The sequence below is a fragment of the Pezoporus flaviventris genome, unplaced genomic scaffold, assembly GCF_033815535.1.
Source record: "Pezoporus flaviventris isolate CSIRO_AGI_PZ_B2104156 unplaced genomic scaffold, CSIRO_AGI_Pfla_v1 ptg000020l, whole genome shotgun sequence".
Lineage (NCBI taxonomy): Eukaryota > Metazoa > Chordata > Aves > Psittaciformes > Psittacidae > Pezoporus > Pezoporus flaviventris.
The window spans coordinates 6277101-6285543 of NW_026892568.1; the positions used below are offsets into that span (position 1 = coordinate 6277101).

Below are 8443 nucleotides of genomic sequence, written 5' to 3' on the forward strand. Positions count from 1 at the left end.
CTTACTCTCCAGATCAGCTTCTCTAATGAGTGTTAGTTTTACTGGGCTGGAATTGAACCACTTTAGACCATATTTCCTCAGACATAAAAAGTTATCTAGGGCCTTACCATTCCTAAGTGATGTATGCACATTAGCTAATTAATTCATCTGGCTGAGTAGCATATTCATTTCCTATTCTCACTCAAAAGGTAGCATTTCCTTGAAACCAGTGTGGTGGTATAGGAAAGGATTGGCAGATTTAGGCTTTCAAGGACAGCTTGGGGGGTTGGCTTTGAGTTATGCAGCAAAATACACGTGAGTATGCATGTGCATACACACAGACAGACTCTTGCCTTTACAAGACAGACATGCACTATTTCTGTCAACAAAACAATCATTCTGGTCCAAAAAGGCCTTCTTTTACTGTAAGTAAGCAGCCTAGGAGCTTACCTCCTGTTTTCAAAGATGGATGATGCCCTCCGGACTGGGGAAACAGTAGGACCTATAGTACATCTGTAATAAAGAGACAGCTACTATCCAGCTTCATTTATTGGTTTATTCATTATAAATCCCAGCCACTCAGAATCCAAGGACATGCTCAGAACTGGTTTTACCCAAAAAAAGAGCCCATTTCTGAGCAGTTACAGAACTATGGTAGAGCCTTAGCCCTCCCTGACTCTGCACCTAATGCAGAGGCTTTTAAACCAGTCCCTATGCATGGGACAGGGAGACGTATCCAAAGGATCACATCAGTGTAATCATATGTACTTCTGGAAACAGACTGGGAAAAGGCCACAACACAGCCTCCAGACAGGCTAGGAGCCATTGCCTCACCTAAGGTCTAGATACCAGCAACCAGACATTGCTGCCCTGTGAACTCATGTGTTTTTCCTTAGCACTGATTTGGGACAAACCCCAAGGCCTTTGACATCAAGCAGGACCGTAATCTTCGCAGCACCCTGTCTGCTCACAGCGGTGACCACAGATTTGCCTCAAGTCAGTCATCACCTAGTGATGATTCACACCTCTGGTGTGGTGTGAGAGGTCTTCTTCACGAGCAAAGCAGTCATGGAGCAGGTTATCCACCTCATCCCCACTCTTCCCTGTATGTGGCTCTCCCAGGATGGCAATAATCATTCTCTGCAGGTGAGTGCTGGCCACAGCTGGTTTGATTTTCACATGAAGTGTTCTAACTTGGTGCTGTTCTCTTTCTTCTTCCTTAGCCAGCCCATGCTGCCTCCCTTCTTCCTTCTCATTTGTACTGTGCTAGAAGCGGTAACGGAGCCAGCATTCCTTTGCTGAGCTTCCCAGGAGCTTCTGTTTTTTTTTTTTTCTCCTTTTCTTCTTTTTCTCTCCCAGATTTCTCAGCACTTCCAATCAGCTGTTTATATTTAAAGGTTGTCAAACTCATTTAAGTTATAGGAGTTATTAACTCATTTCCCCTCTCTAAGCAGGCTGGAAGAGGGCAATGCTCCCTCTCAGCTTCACTGTCAGGCTTTTCAATTGTCCTTAGCTGAAAACTGCTGCAAAAAAAAAAGATGAAGAAAACAAAGTGTACATGTTTTCTTAAATAAGTGCCATAAATTCAGGGCTTCTGGCATGGGCTTGATTCTGGGTTGATGGCATTCTTGCAAGGGTGGGTGAGACTCCTCTCTTTTACCTCTCTGATACGGGCTGAGACAGTATTTGCATTACGCTGGATTCAGTTTAATGGTGTACTTCACCTATTCAAAGTAACAGATTTATTTATATTTTTCCAGGAAAAACAAGTAGCTCAAGGCATGCAAAATGTTCCGTTTTCTTTAGGACCTCTGTGCATGGAGTGGGGTCTGGTTCAACAGGACGAAGTAGGTTTGGAACTGGGATTCCTTTTTGAACTGGGATTCCTTTTTGAACTGAAAAATTGCATCATACTGCACTGCAAACTCATACCTGACAAGCACAGTATTGCTTGAGAGCACAGAACATGCGTGCAGGGGTAATTAAAAAGCTCTTTAACCCATATTTGTCTCGTGAAGTCTCTTCAACATGAATGTGCAGAACAATTTAATTGGGCAGATTTTGCTTTTTATGGGAAAGGTGTAAAAAAACCTCCATTGCCATAGGAACATCATCTTGGTCCATGGCAGCAGAGGCAGGACACGAATGGGGACTGCTTGACCTCAGGTCCTGGTGCTGCAGCACAGCACTGCAGGGACCAACCGTGTTTTCCCACTGTTTCTCCAAATCAACCAAGTCCCTGGTGATACCAAACACGAGCCATCTCTGCAGCTGCCATGCTCCAGAGGTGCTGTACTTGTTACTATGAAATCTAGGGGGAAACTGTTTTTTTCACCACTTTTCCCCACCACAATTTGCTTTTCTGACATCCCAAAATGCAGTAAAGCTGTTTGATAACCAGATGGTGCAGGCATTCAGGGAGAGGTGGAAAACCAGGCTAGTGTAAACCCGACAAAAATCAGCAGTTTGTTTAAAATACTTGTTCAAATTGTATTTTCCCTTTTCCAGGCAGTTTTGGGAGTGGATAGTAGAGAGACGTGTGTGCATTACATTGCCTTGTAAGAAGAGAAGAATGCTTGAAGACCTCAGAGCAGCCTTCCAGTACCTGAAGGGGGCCTATAAGGATGCTGGGGAGGGACTCTTCATCAGGGGCTGTAGTGATAGGACAAGGGGTGGTGGGTTTAAATGTAAACAGGGGAAGTTCAGGTTAGATATAAGGAAGAAGTTCTTTACTGTTAGGGTGGTGAGGCACTGGAATGGTGTCCTGGGTTCAGCAGTAGCAGTCATGTTTTTCCTTTGTGTTAACTGGTGCAGTGCTGTGTTTTGACTTCTAGTTTGAGAACAGTGTTGGTGAAGCCGATGTTTTCGGTTGTTGCTAAGTGATGTTTACCCTGACCAAGGACTCTGTGAGGCTCATGCTCTGCCAGGGAGGAGGGGAAGCTGTGAGGAAGCAGAGACGGGGCACCTGACCCGGGCTAGCCGGGGAGGTATTCCATACCACAGCACGTCATGCCCGGGGTGGGGGGTAACTGGGAGTTACCCGGAAGGACAGGAGCTTCCGGGTGGAACTCGTTTTCTTGGCCGGTGGTATCGTATTCTCTTCCCTTGTTATTTTCCCTTATCATTGTTTTAGCTGATAGTAGCGGTGGTGATTTGTTGCTGGACTGTTCTTGTCTCAACCCGTAGGAGTTGCACTCTCTCGATCCTCCTCCCCGTTCCTCCGGGAGCGGGGAAGGGGAGAGCCCCGGTGCGGGGGGGGGGGGGGCGGGGGAGACGGACACGGACCTCGATTGTTGTCAGCTCGGCACCACTCACTGGGAGTGAGTGAACAAGTTACCTGACTGGGTTTAAACCACGACAAATGGGTTGCCCAGGGAAGTTGTGAATGCTCCATCCCTGGCAGTGTTCAAGGCCAGGTTGGACAGAGCCTTGGGTGATATGGTGTAGTGTGAGGTGTCCCTGCCCATGGCAGGGGGTTGGAACTGAGTGATCTTAAGGTCCTTTCCAACCCAAACTATTCTGTGATTCTATGATTACAAGACAAAAGCAACATCTTTCCTACTGGAAGTGTGCATACACACACAACTCCGGGCTTATGTACAGCGAGGAGGGGGAGAACACAAATCAAGCCCAAACATTATAATGTTTTTTGCACTGAGCTGTCTGGGTTGTCAGTTAGGGAAATTAGCCCGTCTATCACACATCTTTAATTTCCCATCACTTCCCCTGAAACCTGTGGGCTTTTAAAGAAACTTCTTCATTTTCCTCTCATTACTGTGTTTCTTTTTTGCTTCCTCCAGTTCTTAAGTAGGAAAGTCCCAGAGGATCCAAGCATCTGAAGGAGGAACTTCGGAGCTCTTCTGATTCTTGCATGAACTTACACAGAAGTAATGGGGAACGTGCAGAACATGCCCAGGTTCCTGTACTGGGTTATCAGGCAGAGAGGGACGTGTTTAGGGAGGGGAAGGAAGGAGGGTGCGTGCCCAGCCTGGTGTTGATGCCTGCACAGCATTAGAGGTGTGTTAGGAAAGTGTTACAGGGTGTTTGTACAACAGCCTGCGTACATGTTTGCTCTGTCTGGGGTATTCGATAGTCTCAGCTCCTATACATGTTTGTTTGTGTCTCTTGCTGCTCACTGGGGGCTGTATTTGTGTTGGGTTGTGCGTGAGCCTGTGCCCCTGGGTGTATCTGAACTGACACCATTCACAAAACAGATCCCCATCCAAACCACCTGTGGCTGTGCAGCCCCTTACCCTCCTTATGTGCTCACCTGCACGCCTTCAGCTTCCTTTCTTATTTGATGTTGTGGCTCCCCTGCAAATCCTTTAAGTTTGTAAATGATGTAAGAAAATGGCAGAGCAGAAAAGAAAGCTGGAACAGCTGGGGATGCCTTGGGGACTGCGCTTCCTGGCCCCCGAGATTACAGCGCTATCACATTGCACTTAATTGTTGCAGTGTTTAGCAAATTGCATTAATTAAAGTGGCACATCTGGCCTTTTTATCAGAGGCTGTGCAGTTCTGGTTTTGATCCTGTAGTGACAGACTCTGACGGTATCAGCACCCCTGGGTAAACACTCATTACACCAGGGGAAGGGGTTCCTTTATTCTGCAGGAAGCTGAAACCCGGGTGTGATGGGAGCACAGAAGCCTCTTTGAGAAGCCTCTGGTAAGCCCTGGAAAGAAAAACTTGGTCATTAGTAAAGTTCAGTCACCACGGCTCAACCCTACCCTGCCCAGAAAGGTTGGGCTTTCCCTCTTCCCAACTAAACCTGTTGTAGGTTTGCACCCAAAAGGTAGCTGAATCAAGTGATCAGCCAAAGCTGAAGCTCTGCTCCCCTCGAGACTCACCTTCCTTTTCCTGTGTGTGCACCTATAGCCTGTACTGCAGCCCCCTCGTTGTACAGAGCAGCTCTCAAGCAAACATATTGCTTAATTCTGTCTAACTCTCCCAACCTCCTAGATTCAAGGAAGGGAGCTGAAACTCTCAGAAGAGATTTAATGCACTCCACAGTCGAGATCTCTTCAGCGCTGAAGCCACCCACAGATCTTTTTGGGGGAAAAACACAGACTTCCTGTGTAAGAACTTGGTGCCTCCACTCTTAAATCATCGCACACGTACTCCATCGTTTCATCCCAGCTATTTTTAAGGACGCATCACGTAAAGGACACTTTGCCCCCCACATCAGGGGGAAAATTCTTAAAATGATGGAGCATGAATGGAGCCAAATTACCTAATGAAACAATTATTTTAGCAGGTATTATCTGCATTTAGGTAGTTTTCATATAACCAGAAACTTCATCTGCTTTTTATTTTAGCAGCATTTATATCCTGGCGCATTGGCCATGGCATTAAAGACCTGATCAGTTAATCTTAGCAAAAGGAGGGAGACGTAGGGGAGAAGAGAAATAGCAGGACTCGGTTCAATGTGCAATGTCAAACCTGACTCTTATGTTTGCCTTTTAGGCAAATAGACTTACTTAAGGAGTGGACAAACTTACATCCAGACTCGTAACACAAACATGTCTGGGTGACAATTAGATTAACATTTTTAACTTCCTAGTTAGAGATGAGTGTATTTAGGGGCCTTTCAGAAGACAGCTTCTGAAAGCCTGCAATTTGTGTGCTAATAGAGCCAGCCCCTCTGCAGCATGGCCCATTCCTGGCTTAGCCCATTGCACCTAGCACCACTGTAATAGGAGAGAAATGACCATAAGTGTTATTTGTGATGGCCTGGAAGTTGTAGATAAGGACATGGTGCCTAGGACAATTACTCCACCCATCTAATCCCACACTACCATGGCAGTTCTTCCTTTGGGATGGCTGCCTGTGTGCTCCGTGGGGGTCATTTTTGGAAGGGGAACCAAACTGAGCTTTGTTTTGCCCAAAGCACTGAACCATGGCAGTTGCACATGCTGTTGTAGTGGGCACTTGTTTAGGAATGCATCACCTTAATAGCGCAAGTGATGCTTTGCACCTTGCATCAGAAGCTCTAAGCTCTTCTAAAGAACTGTAAATGGACCGGCACACCTCTTGGAGCCAGTACAAGCTGTGACCCTCAGCTTGCTTGCTGAATCATCAGCATGGACTTCACATCTCCAGGAAACCCATGGTTTGAGCCTAACTTTTAGGTCTGGATGCTCGCTGACACTACAGCATCCCTGCTGCATCTGCATGCAGGTAGATGAGGGATCCCAAAGTTATGGGTGCAGGGAAGGTTTTATTTCCCAGCTAAATTAAATGCATTTAGCATTGTCTTCAAAGAGGTTAGTCCCAGGTAAGGCCACATGAGCAGTTTATTTTCCACACACCTGAGTTTAGGTGATGGGCAATGCCTTCAGCAGAACTAGCCCCTGGCTCACACCATTGCCAGTAAGCCCTTAGCTAAATAACCAAGAGGTGAGGGAGGAGGGAAGGGTAAACTTAAACACAGGAGCCTAAGAAAGAGGCCACTTGTAAATCCAGCCACAGCCAAGCTCCCATTAGAGGCACAGAAATACGGCTGCACAAGGCTGTAGCAGATTTGCAGTTGTATGGGGGAAGTGTTTGCTTCCCTCTCTGTATAATGACTGTTACTGATATCATTACGGTGCTCCACTTGGCACATCCGTTCACTTGGCAGCTCTGGCTGAGGCATTGGGCTTTCCAGTCTATAGAAAGCTTTGCAGCACTTCTCCTCGAGCACACGCTCTGCAGCTAAACGAGTAATTATCCGGGAGCTTTAATCAACCTTCATTCTAGCTGCATTTGCCACTTAATCTGTAGCTAACTTTGAAGACCCCCTGAAGCATGAATGCCGGCTCGGCGTTGTGTGCAGGGAAGGCCTTCAATTGCCCTGTTGGTCTGAACAGGAACTTTCTGTCTCCTACAACTGCTCTTGCCTTGCAGGATTGAAATGAATGGGTGCAGGGATCCCAGCAGAGCTGTGTCAGGAAACAGCTCAACATCTGCCCTAGTGTGGGACGTTTTATTTATGTTCCCCTTGGCAAAAGAAAAGAATCTGCCGTCAGGAGGTGGTAAAAAAAGGTGTTTTCCTAACAAAAACAGGCTCTCTGCAGGCACGGTGAAAAAGGCACAGTTGTAGAAGAAGTTTGAAAAGTGCCAGAATTTGCAAGCCTGTGTGGGGAGCAACATCCCTTCAATGCATGGCAAGCCTTCTGGCTTTATCACCCAGCATTAGAGACATTTTGTAGGCTAGGTTGGATGGGGCTTTGAGCAACCTGGTCTAGTGGAAGGTGTCCCTGCCCATGACAGGGGGTTGGAACTGAATGAACTCTAATGTCCCTTCCAACCCAAACCATTCTGTGACATTCTGATGCAATATCAGGAGCAGGAGGTTTGTTCCCATGAGTAGTTGCTTCTGAAAATGCTGGTTTATGTCTCTCATTGAATCTAATTTCACTTTTGTCTCTTTTTCTCTTGTCAGCATGGATTTATTTGCTAGCTCCTGTCACCATACTGCACCCTCCATGTCCACTCTTCCAGAGAAACCAAGTCTGTTTTGTCCAGCCCCAAGTCCAAGCCATGCATTTCCAAACCAGAGTCTCTCCTACATGATTGTCTGGTTTTCCAAGACGTAACTCCATGATGATACCGATGAACTCACAAGCTGGATTCACCAGTCCCCCCTTACCTGACTGCAGAGCACACATCAAGAAGGTTATATCACCTGACTTGACCCTGCTAGAACAAGGGTAATAAAATATCGAGTTATTTCAGCTTTCAATGTAATAATATGTTGCTGATTATAATTTCACTTCTAGAATTATGAAGATCTTTTTTTGCAAGAAACAGAATCCATCAGTTCAGTTGATCGCTTATTCCAATGGTTCATTTTCCTCCTCAAAAAATTGATGTCTTGTTTCTCATTTGAATAGCTCTAATTTTAATTAGAAGGCATTGGCTTTTGTTGCTAAATTAAACAGTGCCTTGCCTTTGATCTGGTACATACTGCACTGCACAGCCCTTGCTAAACAAAACAGAAAGATTTTTAAATCTCTCACGAGGAAGTATCTGAGGTATTCAATAATTTCTGTATCCACTGTCAATGCATAGATCAAGAGACCACCAATAGAAAGAGCAGCACGTGGAGTGAGAGAGGTACAACTAGATGAGTAAATGGAGAGAGTAAATCCAAAAGTGGAGAGAAAAACAAAGGGAGTAGATCAACAAAATCCCCCGTTCCCCAGGTTGGAATGAGTCCTTCACCTCAGTGAACAGCTTTTCTTACCTGAAAACTGTGAGCCAGTTCAAACATAATCCATCACCCTGTTGCTGAAGCCATTTGACTCCTTAATTTCACCTGGAAATCATGGCTGCTCACTAATCACATGGGAAGCAGCCTCCCTTTTCACTCCCCAGATCCCTGGCACCATTACTCCTATATTTAGCAGTCACTTCTTCCCATCACTCACCAGAATCACTCTACATCCAACGCGTTCAACTTTGCATCACAAACTTGCCAAT

The 8443-nt window shown here is 45.9% G+C and overlaps 1 long non-coding RNA gene across 1 annotated transcript; it reads left to right on the forward strand.

The window, feature by feature from the left end:
* The first annotated feature begins 4922 nt into the window (after positions 1–4922).
* Positions 4923–7979, forward strand: LOC133270389 (uncharacterized). The gene is made up of 2 exons (XR_009743757.1): positions 4923–5234; positions 7404–7979. It is a non-coding gene; the product is annotated as an uncharacterized LOC133270389 (long non-coding RNA).
* The last annotated feature ends 464 nt before the right edge of the window (positions 7980–8443 follow it).